The sequence below is a fragment of the Myotis brandtii genome, unplaced genomic scaffold (genome assembly GCF_000412655.1).
Source record: "Myotis brandtii unplaced genomic scaffold, ASM41265v1 scaffold43, whole genome shotgun sequence".
NCBI classification, from domain to species: Eukaryota; Metazoa; Chordata; class Mammalia; order Chiroptera; family Vespertilionidae; genus Myotis; species Myotis brandtii.
The window spans coordinates 3,430,785-3,455,771 of record NW_005366455.1 but is presented as its reverse complement, the minus strand read 5'-3'; the positions used below and the strand labels follow the sequence as shown (position 1 = coordinate 3,455,771).

At 42.4% G+C, this 24,987-nt stretch overlaps 1 protein-coding gene across 1 annotated transcript in view; it reads left to right on the top strand.

Moving 5' to 3' along the window:
* Window positions 1-24,987, top strand: part of PARD3B (par-3 family cell polarity regulator beta) — an 868,889-nt gene that overhangs the window by 776,238 nt on the left and 67,664 nt on the right. The window lies entirely within an intron of this gene.

Here is a 24,987-nt window from a genome sequence, read left to right as displayed (position 1 = left end):
AGCTACAGCCAATCAGGTCACCACAAGTGCCATCTTGTTCTTTCAGTTGAAGGAAATGTTTGACTCAGTCATTCTGAAATTTACCATCTATTGTGTCTTGTTAACTAGTAACTAGCCTGGTGTTATGATGGGAAAAAGAAAACACACAGAAAGCTCTCCTCTGAAACAGGAAGAATACTCGAATCAAAGAAAACTCTAAGGCAGCGGTTCTCAACCTGTGGGTCGCGACCCCTTTGGCGGTCGAACGACCCTTTCACAGGGGTCGCCTAAGACCATCCTGCATATCAGATATTTACATTACGATTCATAACAGTAGCAACATTACAGTTATGAAGTAGCAATGAAATAATTTTATGGTTGGGTCACAACATGAGGAACTGTATTTAAAGAGCCAGAAGGTTGAGAACCACTGCTCTAAGGTAATCATCCTCACTATGGCAGGCCTGGCATTGCCATTCTCCACAAGAAGAATCACCATGTTTGAATATAATTGTAATGACACATACTAGAGTCTGTGACTGTACGGCCCTCCTATGAATCTCATTAATTTCTCTGTGTTTTGTTCTGAACCTTGAAATCACAGTGCTAATTTTCAGAGCGTTTATGAGAAAGTGCAAAAGGTAATGCCACTAATTGCAGCTCTGCTGACAGGAAAAGTTTCCATTTATTCAAGTAAATGATCTAAGAAGAAAGGGTATAACATGGTTATTATAAACAATTGAGAAGTTGTTTCTCTTCTGTTTTCAAGATAAGACTTTCAGAAAGGAATGGAGTTCTCCGGCTTTATCATTATGAAGCTTTCTTCAAATGATTTAGCTCGTTCTATGTCATCTTTCATGCAGCCTATTCTCAGACACAGTTCCATTCCCTAGATGGCCAAGCCAATCAGCACGTGAGGGAAATAGATGGTCCGCAATCATTCATTCCTTTGTTGGTTTATTCAGTCGCTGAATACTTGACAATTTATATATGAGTATTCATCAACAATTGCATCAACACCAACAAGAAGGAAAACCTCATTGTGGGGTGTATGTGTGTGTGTGTGTGTGAAGATACTAATGTTTTGTAGTTACTCCTTTAGAGAAACAGTAAGAAATGCTGTATGAGAAAGACATTCCCTGTCTCGATCTGGTATCTTTTCTCTAACGAACCTTTCGGCTGACTCTATGATAATGGTACCCAAACCCTGTGGAGATACCTCCATTTTTCAGATTTATTTTTACATCATCACAATTGTCAGGAGTCCCAGATTGTTTGGTATTAGCAAGTCTAGTTTAATTATAATTTTCATATATGTCAGCTACCTTTCCTTCCTATGGACTGGGTTTCCTGTTTTCCGTGCAGTTCCCTCTCTGGTCATTTCCTGGGTTTAAATGGCCAGGCAGCCCTTCAGCAGCGGTGTGCTCTGTGTGTATGTGGTTTTACAGGAATCAGAGATTCACATTCCAGGAGAGGGGATCATGGTCTCCCAATTAATGTGAGTGATGGCAGGAAGAAATCTGTTAACATTGTACTTACATTGGTGACTGGGCAAAAATGCTATGGGACTTATGAGTTTGTGGTTTCCGCGTAGTTCTGGAACTATTTTACAATTTGAGAAAGTGGATAAGATTCTCCTTTCTCTACATAAGAGATGTATATATGTAAGTTTTTTAAAAAATCTAATCCTTAAATACATGATGAAAGGGGAATTAAAAAATGGCAAACAAATAGGGAAAAACCTGACACTTTGTTTCAAGCATTCAGTATTTCCACTTTATTGATTCATTAATTTATCAGAAGTTTGAATACCTTCCCAATTAGAAGCTCTTACAACTTTCTTAACTTTCTTGAGGATTTTTATCTCTTTAGTAAGAAGAAGACCTGTTAATGTCCTATCATCAATTAAGAAGAAGAATAAACCCATTTTCATTTATGTTGTGTCACTTAGGCCCCAGGATTGAAGAACAAAATTTCAAAGCATATGTTCTATTCATTTATTAATTAATTCCTTAGACCTTGCGTGGTGGCAACTTTGTACCAGAAAGTTATTTGACTCTGAGAATTCAAAAGTGAATAAGGAGTTCATATCTGGTGGGACAGGCAGACAGGAAACATGATTTGAAATGTAATGAGATATTTAGAAATAATTGTACAGAAAAAAAAAATGATAAGCGAATACTTAGGAAAGAGAGACTAGCCAAGAATTAATGAGCAAGGTTTGCTTTCATCCCTGTAAAGTTTCCCTCGTGGGCTCAGCCTTTCCTTCTGTCTGCATGTAGGGCAGCTGCTACTCCAATTGCCCTTTGTCATTTTTAAGCAAATAGAAGGTGACTTCTCACATATGTTTTGTGATGACACTTTTCTTTAGGCTCAAGCTCTCATTTTGAGGTTATGAACATTTATGCATCACGTCTGTCCCACTTACTGACTGAGATCTGCCCTAGAGGTTACTTTTTCTATCTGTGTCACAACTTATTAGATGGTCATAAAAGCAATTAGTTGGTCACAATGGACATTTTTAAAGATATAGAATAGAATAGAATAGAATAGAATAGAATAGAATGACAAGTAGTAAATATGAGCATTAGGTGGTAAAGTTTTTGTTTCATACCCCATGCATGCACACACACACACACACACACACACGTGATGTATATGTGAACTACATTTCTTCCTGTGGGTTCAGATTTTAAAAGGTTGAAGGAAGAACTAGACTTTAAGTTTTATATCTGATTGATGTACCTTTTCATTTATAAGAACTCACATGGCATTTGTTTCTGGCAGCTCCAAACTTTTATGAATGAACGTTGTTGAACACATCTGATCTGCAACACATAATGCCTGGCACAGAGTGTGCTTTTCTTGATTATATCCATGTATCAGTAGAGATCTACCTATCTATACTAATAAAAGCATAATATGCTAATTAGACCAAAGGACCTTCCAGACATCATTCTGGATGTCCTTCCGGACAAAGCTGTGATGGTGGAGGCAGAGGCAGTTAGGGGTGATCAGGCAGGCAGTGGAGCAGTTAGGAGCGATAAGGCAGGCAGGCAGAGGGATTGGGGGTGATCAGGCAGGCAGGCAGGAGAGCAGTTAGGAGCCAGCAGTCCCGGGTTGTGAGAGGGATGTCTGACTGCCGGTTTAGGCCCGATCCCGAGGGGTACTGGATTGGAGAGGGTGCAGGCCAGGCTCTGGGACACCCCCCAACCACCCCCCCCACACAAATTTTGTGCACCAGGCCTCTAGTATATCTATAATAATAAAAGTGTAATATGCTAATTAGACCACTTGTCCTTCTGAACGAAGCCCGGGCTTTGAGGGAAGCACGGGTCCTGGGTGCCTGCTGGCAGCCGGAGGGAAGCCCGGGTTTTGGGTGCCAGAGGAAAGCCGCTGCTGGCAGCTGGGGGAAGGAAGGCCTACTCTTGCAAGAAATTTCATGCATCAGGCCTCTAGTTGATATATAAAGATAGATACATATACAACTCGCACATATTTTAATAAATTTTAGCTTAGCAGGCAGTGGTTTATGTATCCATTAAATAAACAGATTAAAAGAGGTTACAATTATATAGCCAGCAGTGTTTTAAAGATCAGGTAGATATAGTTGACATACACTAGCTTTTCTTGTTTTCCTGAAATTACTATTTTTTCCCTTTATAGTTAACATTTTTTTATAAATGTAATACATGGTCACTATAAAAAAATTTAGGTAATTGGTAAATATATTAAAACAAAAATTTAAATCATCTATTATCTGACCACACAAGAAATGAACACTATTTATGTTTTGAAATATTTTCTCTTCTATAAACATATGCACATACATGCATGTCACATATAGTAATTAAATTGGGATCCTACTGAATATGCTGTTACTTAAGCTACTTTTTCTACTTTCTATTTTATTGTGAGCATTGCTCATGCCACAAAATAATTTTGAAAATGTGAATTTAATGCACATTATTTTCTAGAAATGATATTTAATAATTGATTAATCACTTTATCATTGTTAGATGCTCAAGTTATTTTCATCATTTTTATCATAATGATGTAATAATTAGCATTATAAATAAATCTTTGCACTCTTATGTTATTACTTCTTCATCAAAATCAATATACTATTTAATATAAGGATATGAAAAAACTAAATTAATATAAATTATCCAACTAGCTTTGAGTAAAGTTGATAAGTTTATACTAAGGATAATCATATTCATTAATACATTCAACTAATATTAATGGTCATTTAATACAGGTTTCTTATCAGCCCTATTAAAACTGAATGTTTTTATTTTTCTTAGTTTTTCCCAAATTGATAGCAAATATAAATTATTATATATTCATTAAATTACAGCTATTGAGCATTTTGTTTTTATTGGTTATGTCTATGTTTTCTTTTTATGAATTTTCCATTTTTTGAATTGCAATGCCTGCCTTTTCCTCTCCTGAGTGATAAGTATTTTTATATAGAAGAAATAGTTAACCTCAGTCAGATTTTTCCAACTTTATCTGTACTCTCTTAACTTTATGATACTTCAGAGAAAAAGAAGCTTCTATTTTTGTGTAAACAAACCAGAGGTTTTTTATTAGTTTTTTCAAATGGCATTTAAACATCTATCAAGATGACCATATTTTTCTTATTTGTCTATTAATGTGATGATTTGTATTAATAGAGTTCCTAATACTGAATAGCCCTTGCAGTTCTGAAAAAATAAACCTACTCCCATACTACCTGTTTTTCTATTAAGATAGAGCTGGGCATGGATTGCTGCTATTTCATCTGTAAGTGCAATTGATTACTAAACTTTCCTTTTTAACTCAGCAGTTTTACAGAGAAGGGTTTTATCACCTTTGTAAAATGATTTGAGTAGCTTTTCACCTACTTCTATGCTTTGTAACAATTTCTCTTGTCTAAAAATTCTCTCTGTGTCAAGATTTGAAATAACTCATCCATAAAACCATCTAACCTGATGCCTTTTTTTTTTTTTTAGAAATTTTTTGACATCTTTTTCAACTTTTCCAATAGATAGAGATCTTTGGAAAAGAAGAGTTTCCTCCTTTACTGAATTTTGGGAATTTGCTATCTTTTTCTATAAAATTACTTAATACATTGAGATTTTCAGCCTTTCATATATTTTGTGTTTTACCATCTATAATAATAGAAGCGTAATATGCTAATTAGACCAGTCAGCCGAAAGACCTTCCGGACGTCATTCCGGACATCCTTCCGGACAAAGCCAGCATGGTGAGGGCCGAAACAGAGTCAGTTAGGGGCTATCAGGCAGGCGAGTGGCAGGTAGGCAGAGACAGTTAGGGGTGACAGGCAGGCGAGCAGTTGGGGGGATCAGGCACAGGCAGAGGGGCAGTTAGGGGCAATCAGGCAGGCAGGCAAGCAGTCAGGGGCAATCAAGCAGGCAGGCAGGCAAGCAGTTAGGGGCGATCAGGCAGGCAGGCAAGTGGTTAGGGGCGATCAGGCAGGCAGGCGAGTGGTTAGAGGTGATCAGGCAGGCAGGCAGACCAGTGGTTAGGAGCCAGCAGTCCTGGATTGCAAGAGGGTGCAGGCCGGGCTGAGAGACCCTCCAGCCCCCCACCCCCCGCATGAATTTTGTGCACTGGGCCTCTAGTTTAATATATTTAATAATTCTGTTTTTCTGTCTGATATATTTGTTTTTACTGCATTAACTTATTTCTCTTTCCTTAAGAAGCGATAAAGCAAACTTTTAAAATTATTTTGTTTATTTAATTCATTATTTAGATTATTTGTTTCAGTTACTTTTTAAACCTATTTAATCACAGTATAATTTTAATCAATTAGTGTGCTTGTGATTTTAGTTTGATATTCTTCCAGAAGTGTTGGTATCTTAATATCCTTATTTTTTATTGGTATTCTGAAATTAAAGATTTTACTTCTGTGACCACAAATGACTTCCTAGCATATGATCATGATTTTAATTATTAAGAATGTAGTCTACTTAAAATTTTATTATTAATATACAATTTTAATGCAAGGACAGTGACTTCTGCAATTTTGGCATTTATTAAAAGTTTACATAAAATATATAATTTTTGTCATTTAAAGATTTAAATTAGTTAAATTAAAACTAATATAGTATAGATTTATTGGGTGCCTTTTGTATTCCAAGCACTATTAAAGGTCTGGGGATATAGCAGAGGGCAAAACAGATGGAAGTCTCTGTCTGTGCTACTTGTGTTGTAGTGTATAACATCCTGTATTTTCTGAAATATAAGTCAACATAGTTGTTATGCACACAATAAATTCATTAACAAATTTCCATGATAAGAACAAAAAAAAAGAGATTATCACATTCAATGCAAACTTTTATATTAGGAGCCATCACCATTTCACACATGTTTAAGCATGATAAATGTATGTCCCACAGTTGATAAAATTATAAATTACATTGTTTATTTATCATCTTGAGCTGTCACAGGCAGATAAACATTAGATTAAAGTCCCGTCTGCTCTTTTTTGTTCTGAGGCCTTTCAGCATCATTTTTTCGGTCTATCTCTTATAAAAGGTTGAATTATGACATTTGATTCATTCGGGGGCTTTTTCTTCCAAAGAAATGTCTAACTCATTTATATCTGTTATCAAAACTGGCATTATTCTTCTTGTCCTTGTGCTGTAGGCTTTCTCTTCTGTACACCTTTTTCTGTTTGCTACTTTTACCCAAGGGCTATATTTTCTTTGATTATTTTATGTAGAAACTTTAATCATACTGACTTTAGGAAAACGTTCTTTATCTCATCTTCTCTATCAAATTCAAAAATGACATAATCTCTACCGAGTTCCTTCCATGTGAAGGAAACAAAGCAACAGGATCATATGTTATCACAACTTCCCTCACGCTTTTAACCCGTCGTATTTTAGGTCCAATCATGTTTGTAAGGAAGAATGTGTAGCCTCTCTTTTCATATTCCTTTTTTTTTTTTTTTGAGGACATTTATACGTTTATGAAAGGTGGGGATAGTGAAGAAGGAAGGGCCTAGGATAGAAGAAGGAACAGAAGAGAGACAAGGCGGGGAAATGATCCTAGCCTGGCCTGCACTGGCTCAATGGGAAGTCAGAAACAGGCCTCGGGGAGAGGGTCAGGGGGTTAGCCTGGGACGAGCTGCCGCTGCCCATTGCTTCTGGCTGCAGTTTGAGATGCATGCCTGTGGGGGAAGAAAAGGGGGGAGGGAAAGACACAGGCGTGCTCCTGGGAGGGAGAGCACACGCTTCATATCCTTTATGGGGTACATTTCCTGTCTCTGAGGATTACCTTCAGTGTCTAACGGCAGCCCTCCTTTGCTATGACATCTCCATCCTTGAGTTCTTTATCTTGATTCCTCTCAAGGTTAAGCTGCTTACCTGTTTGAGTAATTTCACTTCAGGAAGGATATATAGGCAGTATATTTCTAAATCCTTGAAATCTGATAATATCCTTTCTATATAAATCTCAACTCATCACAATGCCTGGTGCTTTGAGGTGTATAATAAATATTTGCTGAATGAATGACATCCCTGCTTCCCAAGGGTCTTTTTTCTTAGAAATTCAATGGTATTTTGGTTTGTAATATCATCGGTGAGGGAGAAATCTGAAGCTGACCTGATTTTTCTTCTTTGCAAGTAACCTGTTTTCCCTATCGGGATCTTAAGGGATTCCTTCTTTATTCATGATATTCAAAATGTTCACCCAGATTAGTCTGGGTCTTGGTCTCCTTTCATTCATTTTGCCAGATTTTTATTGAGTTCTTTCGGTCAACAGCTTTGTGTTCATGTCTTTCTGTTCTGTTATTGGAAACACGATCGTGTTCTTGAAGCAAAGTGGTTGCGGTCCCTTGGTTCTCATTCCTTTACACCTGACTGTAGAGGAGTCCTGACAGGAGTGGATATGTGTGTGTTTTTTCACTGGCTGATGGGAATGCACGCCTCCTGTTTAGAGACTCAGCAGCTCGAGAAGACAGGGAACCCAAGTCTTGACCAACGCCTGGAACTCTGCTGCTGCCTAGTTTCTCAGATGATGTCTCTGGAATCTCAGAACAAGGGGTCCGCCCTCTGTGCCCTGATCTCTGCTGGCCCCAGCCCCCTCACGCCATGTTACCTATGTGTGTCCACCCCCTTCATCCTCACACTATTGCCCAGCAAATCAGGAGAGAGATTTTCTAGCTCTTAGATGTTCCCCGGCTATAACCACTCAAGATCCCTGTGCTCTTTAGAAAGGCCGCCACTCCAGAGACTAGAGAAAGTCCATGTCAGCTCCTCATCAGCCCATAACCGCACCCTCACATGGAACAGTTTCACCCTCCTCCGCCCGCTCCCCAGGAAGGTTGGTTGTGAGCTGGCACCGTGTCCCCCTTTCAGCTTGGCTCAGCATTCCTAGCAGATCCTCCTCAATGCCCAGCATGGGGTAGTTTTTACCTATTTTATATGTCCTGTTGGCCACGTCGGCCAGAATCTGGGAGCTCTGGAGTGAATTGTGTGCCCACATTGCCATTGAATCAGAATTCGATACCCGTTATAACTCTTAACCTTCCTGGATGGAGGGATTTCTTGCTGATGAACCATAGCAAGATCCAGGAGGTTTTATTGCATCACACAGGCCACTTTTGTAGCTGCAGCTTAGTCTCATTCACACACAGTAAAACATCACACATCTAGTGGTCTGACTGGAAAATATGATGGCTTTTTCCCCCTCCTACACCATTAACCCCTCCTACGCTGTTAACTCTTTTTTTTTTAATGGTCTTGCAAAAGTGAGACATGAGTAAAACTTCCAAAGTGATTTCCTTGCCATTTCAAGAAAGGGCCTCTGCAAAGCATGGTAACAAAGCTGGTTTCCTGATTGCACAGCAGTGTAAGTCCCGAGGGCTAAGCTGAAAAGGCCACAGACATCCAGGGGGGTGAGTTGTTGTGGGTTTTCTTATTTGCGTTGAAGAGGTGAAAAATAATTAGAAGGTAATGCTAGTTGTTGCGTATATGCAATTACCTATCAATATATAAAAGTTTTATTTTCTCAGCCAAGCGGCATTGTTATAAATGTTTAAAATGAGAAAGGACCTGCTGCGCACGTAGAGAGAGTGGTTGCGTGACTTGATTGATTCCTAGGCGGAGGTCTGCAATGCAGATGCTAATCTAATAACAGAATCATGTGAACAAAACAGGAGAAAATCCTCACTATGTGTTTTGAACGGTGCACATAAGGCCCAGCATCGTTGAAAGTTTGTCCTGTCTCACACAGAACTAATATTCACCTTCATTTCCAGTGACACCTCTCTATGAAAATTTCAAACAGGGTCTGGTGGACTCCCTGCCCCCTGACCCCTCCCATCACTCCTGCAGATGTGATTGCTTGGGTTCCTAAGGGTCCAAGATTTGTGCTCAGTCCTGGGAACGTGCAGGAAAATCTGCAGGATCCTTTGTCAAAAGTTCTCTTAGAATCAAGCCGTCCTGCTCTGATGTTATGACCTCCTCTTCCTCTCAGGGTCTGGGGCTCCACCTGCTCATGAGAATCAGATTTTCCATTGAGACCTACATCTCCGGCACCCCCAGAACCCTGGTGTTATAGCTCCTATTGGACTTCCCTGACCTGGATTGGTCACCCCTTTGAACTTGACCCAACTGCTTAACAATGCGTCATGGAGATCTTGAACAGATTCTATGTCATGGTTAAGTCTAATTTTTTCTTTTCTCTCAGACCTATCTTTTCTCTCTATCCCACTTGTAGGCATGGATACCTGGCACTGGCTGATGGGAATGCACGCCTCCTGTTTAGAGACTCAGCAGCTCGAGAAGACAGGGAACCCAAGTCTTGACCAACGCCTGGAACTCTGCTGCTGCCTAGTTTCTCAGATGATGTCTCTGGACTCTCCGAACAAGGGGTCCGCTCTCTGTGCCCTGATCTCTGCTGGTCCCAGCCCCCTCACGCCATATTACCTGTGGCTGTGTCCACCCTTCATCCTCACACTATTGCCCAGCAAATCAGGAGAGATTTTCTAGCTCTTAGATGTTCCCCGGCTGTAACCACTCAAGATCCCTGTGCTCTTTAGAAAGGCCGCCACTCCAGAGACTAGAGAAAGTCCATGTCAGCTCCTCATCAGCCCATAACCGCACCCTCACATGGAACAGTTTCACCCTCCTCCGCCCGCTCCCCAGGAAGGTTGGTTGTGAGCTGGCACCGTGTCCCCCTTTCAGCTTGGCTCAGCATTCCTAGCAGATCCTCCTCAATGCCCAGCATGGGGTAGTTTTTACCTATTTTATATGTCCTGTTGGCCACGTCGGCCAGAATCTGGGAGCTCTGGAGTGAATTGTGTGCCCACATTGCCATTGAATCAGAATTCGATACCCGTTATAACTCTTAACCTTCCTTGATGGAGGGATTTCTTGCTGATGGCCACAGCAAGACCCAGGAGGTTTTATTGCATCACACAGGCCACTTTTGTAGCTGCAGCTTAGTCTCATTCACACACAGTAAAACACCGCACATCTAGTGGTCTGACTGGAAAATATGATGGCTTTTTTCCCCTCCTACACCATTAACCCCTCCTACGCTGTTAACTCTTTTTTTTTTTTTTAATGGTCTTGCAAAAGTGAGACATGAGTAAAACTTCCAAAGTGATTTCCTTGCCATTTCAAGAAAGGGCCTCTGCAAAGCATGGTAACAAAGCTGGTTTCCTGATTGCACAGCAGTGTAAGTCCCGAGGGCTAAGCTGAAAAGGCCACAGACATCCAGGGGGGTGAGTTGTTGTGGGTTTTCTTATTTGCGTTGAAGAGGTGAAAAATAATTAGAAGGTAATGCTAGTTGTTGCGTATATGCAATTACCTATCAATATATAAAAGTTTTATTTTCTCAGCCAAGCGGCATTGTTATAAATGTTTAAAATGAGAAAGGACCTGCTGCGCACGTAGAGAGAGTGGTTGCGTGACTTGATTGATTCCTAGGCGGAGGTCTGCAATGCAGATGCTAATCTAATAACAGAATCATGTGAACAAAACAGGAGAAAATCCTCACTATGTGTTTTGAACGGTGCACATAAGGCCCAGCATCGTTGAAAGTTTGTCCTGTCTCACACAGAACTAATACTCACCTTCATTTCTGGCGACAACTCTCTATGAAAATTTCAAACAGGGTCTGGTGGACTCCCTGCCCCCTGACCCCTCCCATCACTCCTGCAGATGTGATTGCTTGGGTTCCTAAGGGTCCAAGATTTGTGCTCAGTCCTGGGAACGTGCAGGAAAATCTACAGGATCCTTTGTCAAAAGTTATCTTAGAATCAAGCCGTCCTGCTCTGATGTTGTGACCTCCTCTTCCTCTCAGGGTCTGGGGCTCCACCTGCTCATGAGAATCAGATTTTCCATTGAGGCCTACATCTCTGGCACCCCCAGAACCCTGGCATTATAGCTCCTATTGGAATTCCTTGACCTGGATTGGTCACCCCTTTGAACTTGACCCAACTGCTTAACAATGCGTCGTGGGCGATCTTGAACAGATTCTGTGTCATGGTTAAGTCTAATTTCTCCTTTTCTCTCAGACCTATCTTCTCTCTCTATCCCAATTGCTGCCTTTCTGTCTGATAGTGACAAAGCCTTAACTTCAAAGATATAAGGGTTGGTGGATACAAACTCATTCTAATATTGCAGGGCAGAATGGCGACTTTCATGGCCTGTTTTCCTAAAATGTTGCTAAGTGTGCACCCAGAAATGTGCCAGTCAGAAAGCCTGCAGGAGCTCACGAGCTTCAGCACCATAAGTCCGATCCTCCAACGTGATAGCAAGCTCAACTTTGATGTCAAATTATGTGTCTTCTGTTTACGGCGCTTACTGCCTACCTATTTCCATTTTTAACTCGGAAACAAGCATGACAGATGCCACATTCCATATTCCCACCTTTTTTAGTTCTCATGAGGAAAATAATGTAGGATGCTCAATTAACTGACAAGGAAAACATCTTAACTTGCAAGAGTACTACTGAACTTCTGCCGGTGCTTTGTCTTCAGTGACTATTACATGTTTGTGGAGCTTAAAATTCCTGAGGTACGCAACATCCAAAGCACAACTTCGCTGCTTTTATTGCCTAACGCTGAGAAATGGCATTTGCGGGTAGCGTAGAGGGGGAAGACCAGTCTTCAACAGTAATGAATAGTGACTTAAAAATAATTTTAGATTATTTTTATATTCATATGTCCACACCCTTTTCCAGATAAATTCTGTTCCGAAACACAAGTGTCCATTGAGACTCCATTTGGCTCTCAGGATAGTGAAGGAGTCCAATGAGCTGTATGCAGCTGTGACTAAAACAGCACAAGCACAGAACCATTATCAGACACGCGAGTGTATCTGCAATGAAAGTTACCTTGAACAAATCAGGATGTTCCCAGGGTGGCATTCATTTCTTATTGATAAATATGCTTGATGCAGTGAAGTACGGCTTCCAGAAAGATAATGGAGTAGGTGATTAAACAATCTGTATGGAAACATAAACACACACACACACACCCATACACACAGTAGGAAAACAAGGAGCATTGCTTAGCACAAACCTTGTCAAAACAACCTAATGTCCTTCTGTAGAAAAGTATTTGGCTTCCGACAGGGAAAAAAATAGGAAAGTCATTTTTGACTACATAAGTCCTTTGATTCTATGGTACGTGATCAACATCAGTAAAGGAGAAATGAGCAAACTCTTTCTTCTTTTATGTATAAAGGGCGACGATGTTGGGGATGCTGGTAGAGTAAGTCATTAATGTTTCCGTTTCGGGGCAAGCCTACAGACTCGTCCTCTCTGTGACAGTTACTGAGCAGGGCAGTGAACGATGGGACGACTCGGGACTCTTCTGCCATGTGAAACTTCCTGGGGGTCAGCCATGGGACCCCTCCTGCCTCTGCTTCAATGTATACGGGCAGGTTCAGGACATACCCTATCACAGTCTGTCTCAGCCTCCCCCACTACCTTTTCCCACATTTTGCATCCCATATTGCTGTTCTGGTGGAGAGTCCACAATTGATAAATGCTTGTTAAATTGTGTACCATTGTCTCTAGGTGTATTTTTTTTTTTCATGAGAAGGAGGAGGATTGAGACACTTCTATAATCATCTTACAAGTAACACATATGAAGGTCCTTCTCCTACCATGCGTAGGCCTCATCTCACTGCCTTTGTCAAAGAGCTGATGACTGCACGGTGCAGTGAGAGATGGGTTGGTGACTTTGTAGGAGAAATTCCTCATGGTCCATGGTGCACAGTGATTTTTGGTCAGAGTCCCTCACAAACACCAGGTACTACCGTCACCAGCCAATGTCTGCACGAGGGATCCAGAAGATCTGGGAGGTAGTGGTCCCATGAGCCAGCCTTGTAGGAGTTCATGCCCACATTTGGTATGTCTGCACTGCCACAATAATCCCCTTTAATGAAGCCTTCCCCAGCTGCTCCAGCCACATCTCCTGTTTCCTGTCGGTGCTTCTCTGCCATTTCCTATCTGCTCCAGGAGGTAACACTTAATCATATCCTACCTGGTGCGCTCATAGAACTTAGTCGAGCAAGATCTTGTGCATGTTTGAAACCTACTTGTGTTCAGCCTCATGCTAACTGCTTTGCTGCCCCTAGACAGATGCTTGCCAAATTGAATTCTTAATAGTTTTTTTTTAAATATATTTTTATTGATTTCAGAGAGAGAGGGAGAGAGAGATACAAACATCAATGATGAGAGAGAATCATTGATTGGCTGCCTCCTGCACATCCACTACTGAGGATCTAGCCAGCAACCCAGGCATGTGCCCTTGACTGGAATCGAACCTGGGACCTTTCAGTCCACAGACCGACACTCTATCCACTGAGCTAAAGCAGCCAGGACCCAAATTGAATTTTTAATGGCCCACATGGGTAAACTGAGTTAGGGTCATCGAGTAATCTCTGAAGACAAGATACATACCTTTTGACTCCTGCCCTGTGTTCTCATCTCCATCCGCTTTTGTTCATGTCAGAGACGATACAAATTTAAATATTCAACAAATTAGCCTAATGAGGAATGCCCGCTAGTGGGTCACTGCTAACATTATCATTCATATATATATTACAATGAAAGGTAATTTGGTTGGTGTCTTTTACAATGTTCCAGCCACCTGACATGCAGGCAATGACACCTATAGGGTGAGCATCTCATTCAAGTCTTTTTATAAATTAAATCAATGTATGTTCATGGATTTTGAAATAATAGGTATGGCTATAGTAGCATGACCCCACTTGAGCATTAGAAAAAATTAACTTACAACCTATTTTAATGCAAATGTTACCTTTGTAAGTGGATGACCTGAGAAGAGTTTCCATAGTAACCTAAGGGAACACATAACCTGTTTGTGATAATCTCTCCAAGGAGAGCCAGGCATGGGTTGGGAATATGCTTTGATGTGTGTTGAAAAAAAAAAGAATAGCTGACAGCGTCATGTGAGTGCATGGTTAGAAGGTTTCACTTTATTTGTAGTTAATTTGGAAAATAAACTTTCATAATGAACTGCTGAAACTCACGCTTGAAACAACCAGATGATCCATCAAGATATTTTTAAAATGGAATTTGTCGTATGTGACAACAGAGGCATTGGTGCAAGAGAAACAGATTGGGGCTGAGTTCTCCCAACAGGTCTTACCCATGTTGCTCATTCCTGTTTATAAACTGCATTCTTTCCCAGGAATAGCCAAGGCCCTTCAGAGCTAGATATCTCTCTCTCTCTCCCAACCCTTCTCTCTCTCTTACACACACTTTTTGCCTCAGAAAATGTTATGCAGAAGCTGCTCTTCTAGACTGGAGAGCCAATATTGTGAGGATATCAGCAAAAAAGAATATATTGATCATACTTCACTTTCTCTGCTGACATGCCTGTTTGAGTTGGTGGCTTTTTGAAGGTGCCATTAGCTAGAAATGAGTTTGACATCCACAGCCACTCTATGGTTATTTTCCCCTCTTCTTACAGATGTAACATCTAGTTAAAGAAAAGTTTGTCTCTGAGTGGTTTCTTTCTTGCTTTCTCTCTTGCTTCATTTTTGGCCAGGTTATTCGAGGAGGGAGCAGATGCATGTAGTTCTAAGGAGTATTTCTTTGAAGCACCATCGTAGTCAGCTCACTGACAGGCCCATGCCCATGGGCTCTGGGGTGGCTAAGATAGGGCAGGGGCGCTGGCTGCAATTACCCATCTGGTATCCATCTGGTAGCATGAATGAAAGATAACACCAGATCACAGAGAAACTAGACCAACGTGGTATAAGCAGGCAAAGAGAGGTGCCACCCACCAGTGTTGTGAGGAGTAAGAAATGCCATAGGGTGTGCACACTGCACCACAAGATGCAGGAGAATGGCAGGCGAGTGCCTGTGGAGAGGACACGCTGCGCACATCTAACCTTCCAGCTGCAGCTCATTCAACATGAGACCATGTCCTCAGCCCCACAAAGTTGCTGGTGGTGTTTGGGGAGAAAGCATTACCCTAACATTCTTGAAACCTTTGGCCACCACATCCACCCCCACTGGTCAACAGGACTTGAGGACTTTGGCGTGAGGCGTGGGTACCAGCATCATCAGGGCATGCCTTGAATTTCCGTGGAATGTCACTTTGCAGTAGCCAGTTCAGTTGTAGCAAAAATAAGGATTTTGTGGTTGCTGTAAAATGATTTAGACATTTACCGACTCATTACTTCCTCCTTGTTTTTATGTCCCCCTTTTCTGATTTGTTTGCTTCCTCCAAGAATGCAGTGCACTCTGGTTCGTACACTAGCTAATAGTTGAGAATCTGTTGATATATCCGGCAGACTGCTGGCTGCAGAGAGCACCCTACCCCCCCCTCCCCTCCCCCGCGGAGCTCCAAATGCAAAGGCTGCTCCAGATACAAGAGCACGCATGCCCACGAGGCTGCTCATCCGGGGGAGCCTTCCCTACTTATTTCCTCCATTTGCTCTGTGCTGTTGGTCCCCGTCTTCCTTCTTCTCTACATGAATGCCAGACATGACCAAGTAAAGTGAGATACCAGAGTGAGAACTCGGTGACATTACAGTCACGTAAGCAACAACAACACACTCTCAGGTGGCCATGTCTATGCATTAAAGGGGTTGTCTTTCAAATAACGCACCGTATATGTATAGATGGTAACCTGTATACTGCCATATATTTTGAAAGACCTTATCACACTCATTACCTGTAAGCAATTCAATGTAGACAGGAACCCATGTTTACAGAAAAGAAAGCTGAGACTCAGGAAAGTTCCAGGATCACTGACAGTCCCATCATTAGCTTTGATCATTGGACCCAAAGCCTGAAACTCTTCTACCTCATTTCTGTAGAAGAGTGTGCTGGTTTATGTCTCTGAACTTCAGTCCTCTTCTTACAAGAGGAAATACTTAACTACGTAAGGATCATTGCCGTGACCCCTAGAATGACGTGGAGTCAGAGGGAGAAATTCATCGTGGGAGGAGATCTGCCCCATGGATGGTTGGAGGGTGCGAGCCACATTGATTTCCTCTCTTTCATAATCTCCTACAAAATGTCTCACCTGCTTCCACTGAGAGAGAAAGCAAAGAAAAATACCTTCCCGATGGGTCACACAGAGCCCCGAGCTGAAGGCTGCGGGAAGATGCAGTGGGGGAGAGAGAAAGGTGGCCATTCCGAGGCACGAATCACCCGGACAAGAATTGTTACAAAGTCATTAGATGGTGCGAGGTTCACTAGAAAAGCGCCAGGATGGAGGGGAGTGAAGGATGAGATGTCAAACGAAAGCGGTTATGATCCAGGAGTATCGACGAGGACTTTGACCTGCGAGGAAGAATTTATGGGAAAGCCAAAATGAACTGAAACCCGATTCCAGGAGGAAGACCTAGGTTGCATGCTCTGTGTGAGAAAATATAATACTTGCTTTTATTCTTCCAACTTATGGGACTCAAGTACTTTTACCATAATTTATACTCATTAGTCTTTCCACTTAAATCAAGAGGGGGAACTGCAAAGTGTAGCCGGCCCTGGTCTGCTCCTCATTACAGACAATTAAGAGTTAGAAGAACAAAAACACATCCTAGGATTCATGATAAAAAGCCACCCAAAGAGAGAAACACAACGCGGGAAATGGTCTTACAGAGCTGGACAGAAGAAACAGATAGCCTTCAAGCGAACCCCTCTTCCCACTAAGGTCTAAACAGGGTCTCAAGTAGACTGGCCCCGTCCTGCCCCCCTCTCCGCTGGGTTCTCATCTGTATTTGTCCCATCTCCTGTCATATTGCGTTTATTAAGAAAGGTCCTCGCTCTCTAAATGTAATTCATTCCTTTCCCTCCATGGATAAGAGGTGTGGCATCACTGATGAGAGGAAAATAAGTACTAAGCTAATCAGCCTCAGTCAATTCCAGTCCTGCACATGGTTGTCATGGAAGCCTTAGCCCAGCGTTGCGACGGGGCACGAAGACACAGGAGAGCGACTGGATACGAGACGTCCCCACGCCACCCTCGGAGCTCGGCTGCTGGTATCATTTCATACTTTCCCACAGGGGGAAGGAGGAGATTAGGGAACGCTTAATTGCCTTATAAACTGATTGACAAATCGGCGGCCTGATGCATATGGATGATCTCTTTAGTGTAATGGCTCCGGAGCCGCTGACGGGGATCATCAGGGCCATGATTTGCGCACCCTCCGCGGGGCAGGGTTATTACAGAGAAGCGGGAGGACGGGCTGATGATGATCTTTCATTTCTTTCTATTTTTCCCCCCTTGAATGTTTTCTTTACCTCCAGGGAAATGCATTCTAGCAGCGTGAGCACCGCTATTAATCAACACTTGCAGCAATAATCAGTAAGTGAGAAACGGCGGCCGGGCCCTGCGAAGGGCTGCAGAGCCGCGTGCGCTGCCTTTGTGCTCAGGCCCTGGCAGCCGCGGCGGGTAATTTATGTGGCATGAACGCTGGCACCTTCCGAGGCGCCGAGATGGATAGAAGCCGTGCTCGCTGCTTCGTGCATTAGCAAAGAAAGAGAAATCGTTCCTGGTCATGATGAGCAATATTTTAGAGCCTTTAAAAATAGACTTGCTATCTTCATGCTTCTTTGTTATGTGTAGCCAGCCTTCCCCTCCCAACACGGGTGTTGTGAAAGGCAAAACAGTTGTTTCCTTGTCTCCAGCTTTCTCAGAACTTTCACCAGTAGGGGGTGTGAAAAGGCATCAAGAATTCAAAAATACCTCGGGTCCCAAGATCAGTTTGAGATCTGTATGGCGTTATATGGCAAAGGGGGTAGGGGTGGGGGGTGGAGAAGGCTAAGTTACTGGCACAATAATGCTGCTAGCCACACCGGAGAGAGAGTAGTTGTCGAAATTGTTGGACTTAGGGCAGGTGGTGACACTATACACACGTGAAGCCGTTTTAAAATGTGGTTGCCACTTGCATCCCACCAAGCAACCTTGCATTTCACACCATCCTGTCATCAGGAGGATAGATTCTGAGGTCTCAGCACTTCACTAAGCCGGTATGGGCTTGCCTGGAGGTAACTGGGGTCAGGAAGGCTCAGGACCGCCTCTGAACGAGTGATTGATAGACGGGGACTCACAGGAGCATGTGACACCAGCCCCGTTGTCTGAGGATCGCTCCCGTCATTAAAATCAATGCAACTTAATTAAAGCAAATTGCAGATAGATACATCTATAAATAAGATATTAAAGTGCGCTGCTGAATATGATAATTGCGGCATATTTAGCAATCAGTGTGTGCGTTCTGCCTTTGCCAGGAGGAATTCCTTTCAGTGGAATCAATGGAGCTATATTAAAAACCGCCCAAATGAGGAGGAGAAATGACGAGTGTTATAATAACACAAAATCACTGTTTCAACTTTGGTTGCAAAGAAAGGAAAGCAAAATATGTCCGTCCCTCTTTTTTTCACGCGAGGAAAATATTAGACACATTCTCTTTAAGATGTAGATATTCTGAATTTATACATTTTAATTTTTCCATTCTCTTCTCCCAAAGGAAGGCGGGGGGACATAATGAGCATAAATAAAGCAGTTTAGCGGTGGGACTGCAGTTTGAGGAACATCCCAGCGCCTGGCCATGGCGCTTTCTACCTTAATGACAGAAGGCAAATAAGTGAAGTCTGTACTCTAAACAGGACTTCCAGTGGCTTATTTTACCATCCGAGCCACTAGATTTTTGTCTGTGAAAGTTTTCATAGATTAAATCAAAATAATAAAGGTTGGAAATAAAAGCTCATTTCCATCACATTCCTGATTTCTCTGACTACCTAACCCCAGTCACCTTTTATCCTAAATAAGAATTAAGCTAGTGGCCAAGGGACATCTCTTTGTTCACATACATTTTTAAATATATTTTTTAAAAATCTGTCATCACCCAATTTAGAAATCAGTAATAGAAAAATAGTCACTCCCCTGCAGCCAAAATCATCCTCAAATTTAAGAAAATAAATACTAAAATTATAAAAAAACAAAGGTTCCAATGTCGAATGCCCTAAGGTATGAAAAAGGAACCACTGGCAGCCAGTCACTTCTAATGGAGGCTGGTAAGGCATGTAAAAAGACTCCTAACATGGGGCTGCTATGTGCGTTTATTGTTGGTCTTTGGAAAGAGAAGAAAGAAAAAATGAACAGGAAGGAAAAGAAAAGAAAGGGAAAGGGAGGTGACAAGAGGAGAAACGGATGTTTAGAAAAGTGATTTATAACATTTTCACTTCAATGTTGACTTATTGAATGACTTCAGGCACTGGTCAATGGATGGGAAGAGAGAACCAAGGCCTGGCTCTCAGGGAGATAGACCATAGCAACTGAAGAGTAACTATCAGCCATGATCATTTCCAGGGAGAAATACAGTGGCTGAGGGGTTAGCGCAGATGCTGTGCTGTTTTATATAAGGTGGTCAGAGAAAGCTTCTCTGGAGAGGAGACTTTTAAGCAGAGACATGAGCAATGTGAGGAAGGAAGGCATGTGGACACCTGGAAGAACAGGCATTCCAGGGCAGTGGGAACATGCGTGCAGGAGCCCTGAGGTAGCACTTGTGTGCAAGTCAGAGGAGTGGCAGGGGGAGCAGCAGGGGTGGAGCATGAGGAGCAGTCTGGGCAGTGCAGGGGGCAAGCCAGAGAGGCAGCTAAGTGAAAAAACCATACATATTGACTGCAGCAAGATTATTAAGTTCACATGACTTAACCATTCTTGGTGATGGTTGTTATTTCTAATTTGCTAAGATGCATGTACACTGTATAACACTCATGCTTAGAAAACAGTACAAAGGGTTGGCATTGGGTATAGCTTGCTATGTTCTTTTACAGCCCAATTTTAGTGAATGACTTTCAGAGTAACCTATAATTTCACCCCAGACTGCCTATAGCAGAAGCCATGCTCCGTTTGTTCATAATTGTGACATTTGAGTTTCCCACTCTACAAAAGGGGTAGACACTGGTGGGAATGGGCTTCTGTCATGCATCTCTCTAAGCCCATGGCAACCATGCAGACATACTGCCCCATAATCCAATCTGCTGTCCTTCCTCCTAACGTGACCACCATGGACTACACCCACTCATGCACCTGCAGGTAACGGGAAGAGGAAGTGGCCACAGCCGCTGGTCACGTACATCGCAGACATCCAAGTCCTTCCTTTGTTTAACACGTGCTCTCTCCTGTGTAACTGCCCCTCAGAGTTATCCCCACCAACAGGTAGAGAAAGGGGCAGAGTTGTTGTCCTAAGGGTCCTTACTGGGGTATTGTCTCCATCTCTAAAGCAGATGTCTTAGGACCGTGCAGAACTAAACAGCTTGCAACTCTGTGGTTGGATACCCAAAACAGCATGGCCAGTGTGGGTCATTGTCATTTGTGAGTGAATATTCTGGTCAAACTGAATGCTACCATTCTAGTCACATCATAATGCTACCATTATTGGGATCTCTGTATCATAAAAAGAAATATATATGCTTCAGAAATGTTTGAAAATGCTGGTGTAGGGCCTGGCTTAATAGGGCTCTTTAACTCACAGTATTTAACACCACAAGGTATGTGAAGACGTTATTCAGGTAAAGGCGCCCCACACCCATGCGGGAGGTGAGCTCACGCCACCACCTCTAGAGTCTCCTCTTTTGTACAAGGTCGTGCTGGCCTTCCTGCTGGTTTGCTGCAGCTCCTCAAGCAACAGCCAAGCTCCCTCAGTTCAAGGCCCCCCAGTTTCCACGTCTCATAGAAATTAGCAATTAGAAAACCACGTTGCAGTCATTTCTCTTTTGAGCCCTTACTAGTAGGGAATTATTCCCAAATTGTGTTTCTTGGTGCGTTGTCCTTCCTGATTCTAAAGAAGCCCAGTGGTGCTGCGTTGTGTGAACTCCCAAGGGGAGGTTGAGAAGTAATCAGGGCGAGTCCAATAAAACCTTGGCAGCAGGCCTAAGGGAAACTGGAGTGGACCCGAACACCCTTAGTGAACTTCTTCTTTCTCTGTAGGTTCTTGCAGTTTGGTTTTCACGGATATCTGGGCAATCAGGGACCTTTCAGGGTGTTTCCTCTGGGCAGGTATTTGAATTCTCATTGAGTGAGAAGGACAAGCCAGAGCCACGGTGTGGCATCTAGTAACTGAGTTGTGCACCATTGAAAATGTTGTCGTCTGCACTGAATTTTGATTTTTTTTAATGACTCCATTAATTTTTGAATCACATGCTTCTTTGTTCCCAGGAATGGAGCGAAAGGGGCTCTATGCCTGATCTTTTCAAAGTCCTGCACCCTCCTGCTCCCACTCACTGGAGCTTTGCTGCTCTTTGAATTATGGGGTTGGGTCTCTGTTCCTAAGGACAGATGCTATGATTCTACCCATTCTTTGTTTAGATGAGTTGCTCCCAGTGGATGGCCCTCAAATTGAAAATGATGGTTCCCCTGTGAACTTCCCAAGTTTAAATGCAGTGTTCTTCATATAGTTAGCAACTCATTTGTGGATTGCTGGTGTAATTTATGTAGTTTTGCTGTCTGCAAAGTGAAAGTGAGTTCCTCAGGGCCCTGGGGAAAGATGCCTAGACTGCATGGACCAGCTGACAGAATCGAGAGATGTGGCTCTCTCCACCTCCTTCTGAGTGACTTGGATGAATACTGGTGTTATTTTCCATGCCAAAGCCCAATTACATGACGGAGGATTTTTTAGTAATTGGGCCCTTTGGATTTTAAATCCTCTCAGGTCAGAGCCCATGAGGATAGCCTTCAGTGAGGAAGGACCCTGGGGCTTCGCACAGAAGGTAAATCTGATTTATAGATGGACCAGGCATTGCGTCTGTCACAAGTACATTATGAATGGGCGTTATACGTTTTCTAACATACAGATCAACTCCCCCTGGGAAATTACCCCTCATCCTAATGCATGACACCATAGGAAGTTCTTTGCAATATTCATCCTAAAATTTCACTTTTCTTAATTTCATTACATGGATCAGTAGCAATCCAAGTATGTCCTTTGTCTGTATTGCAGGGATGTTAGGAGTATTAGGCTAAAGTTTGTAAATCACCTCACAGTTCTCCGACTGAGCCCGCCTAAACAATAAAAAGCAGTAATAGATAATAAATGGGTTTCTGCTCAGCACCCATGCTATACTGGGGCATCATGAATACACCCTGAAGCGAGCAGATGGACATTTTTCTTCTCAAATAAGGGAAATCATCTAAATGGCACTCCACCAGCATTTTACTTCTTAGCTGCCAAAGTTGGGATTTTGTTTCTTTGCTCAGACAGAATCTTGTTGAATGTTGGTTTCTTTTTATTCCTCTGTGTTTCTCCTGTTTGCTGACCTCTCGCTACATACGCTTCTCTTCAGACTCCAGATCTTTGCTGCTCTGGAAGGAGCTGTACCTGGTTGGGCCTCTCCCTGGACTCATGCTCTCAGACTTGGAAAACAGTGATGGGCCTCCCACCACAAGGCAGCACTAAGTCTAGGGTGGCACTCATTTTGGAAGGCCACTGATGGACTGGGAGGACCTCTAACGCCATGGCTGAGGCCAGCAGTTGGAGGGGGACTCGCTCCCTTTCTGGGCACAGAGCCCATCCTGCTCTGGGACAGAACCCAGCCGTCATCCTCTCCAAGCCCAATGATCAGTTGAGCACACACACAGTCCTGGCACTTATGTTTGATCCCAAAGAGCTCGATAATGTTGTAATAAAATACACACTTCTCATCTGTACCGTTAAATGCCTAAATCACAAAGAATTCTATTTCTTGACTTCATTCCATGCAGTGGAATTACTGCCACCATGTGAATTGGAGCATTGTGCTCAGTTGTTAATAGCCTCTCGAGGTAGGCAGCTGGGTTAACCCAAGTCCGTGTTCCGTGGGTAGTGTAAGATGATGTGTTTCTCAGCTTGCCTGTGTTACATCTCACCTTCAGTGTTACTTTTTCATTTAAGTGGTTCCTTTTAATCATTCAGCATTTACTGAGCTTGAAATATGTGCTGAGCAGTAAGTGTTAGCAAAGATCATTATAGGATACCATTCTAGGTAATGACTTAAGATATTCTCTAAACTCTCAGAAAATAGGAAGTAAATAGTTTGATCTGAAGAGCTTCTCAAAGGATCTGGTGGTGGAAGAGAAGGGCAAAGGGAAAAGCTGAGGCAAGGGAAGGAAGTGTGAGGGCGCATGGGGGTCAGAGAAGGACCAATGGGAGAGAAGGCAGCGGGAGGGTAGATGAGGATGAAGCAGCATGAAATGGGGCTTCAGAGATATGATGATGATGATGATGATGATGATGCTGCTGCTGATGATGACGATGACGATGACAATGATGATAACAGTGACAGCAATAAACTGTGAAAAGGCTTGGGTGTCACGTTTAGGAATTTTTAAACTTTGTCCTATGCATTGAGTAGTTTCTGTGTAGAGCAGGAAGACAATTGTGCGTGTGTGTGTGTGTGTGTGTGTGTAAATCCATCTACATATGCTTACATGTATGTACATATACATATGTCATTTTTTAAATGTCCTATAATTCCAGCCACTCATCCTATATAAGTGCAGAAAATAGACTCTGTTACAAAAGAAAGTATGAGTTCTCCCTCCCCCTCTCTTTCCCTCACTCATTCTTTCTGTCTCTGGCTTCTTTTTCTCCCTCCTCACTCTTTCCCAGGACTGTCTTCGGAACAGTATCACTAAGAAGCTCCCATTAGCTGAACTAGGGCTGGTCAGAGGTCCATTGAAATGAATTCTACAAGACAGGAAAAAAAATAGTCTACCAGTGTTTTCCTTACCAAAAGGAAGATCAAGTTCAATGTAACATCAGCCACAATAGGAACAACTAAGATTTATTAAACACATAAGTATTCTCTATTGGCATGAAACATGCTTTGTGGTTTACACGCATCATACCACTGATTCCTCACAACAGCCACCGTAGGTACATACTATTATTAACCCCATTTTATAGATGAGGAAACGGAGTCTCAGAAGGTAACTTACTCAAGGTTACACAGTCAGTAGGTGATGAAATTCAAGCCCAGCCAGTGTGTTCTGAGTCAGTGCTCCTAACCCACCGTGCCATACTGTGTAGGCCAGAGACCACAGCCTATGGATGTCCAGTACAGTCCTCTCCATGCTGGTTGCTTTCCATTTGGAATGGAGGGACACGGTACTTTGGAGGAATGACGGCTCTTTAGGATTGTCACTGTTATGCCTCTCTCTTAGAGCAAAACAATCTTACGAGGAATTTACATCACCTGCCTCTCTGGTCATGGTAGCAGCACAGATCAGATGTCTCAAAATATACTTTGATCATTGCAAAGATCTGTGTTAGTATGGACCCCTTAGGGGTCAGCCTCTAGGGCAGTGATGGCAAACCTTTTGAGCTCGGCGTGTCAGCATTTTGAAAAACCCTAACTTAACTCTGGTGCCATGTCACATATAGAAATTTTTTGATATTTGCACCCATAGTAAAACAAAGACTTATATTTTTGATATTTATTTTATATATTTAAATGCCATTTAACAAAGAAAAATCAACCAAAAAAATGAGTTCGTGTGTCACCTCTGACACG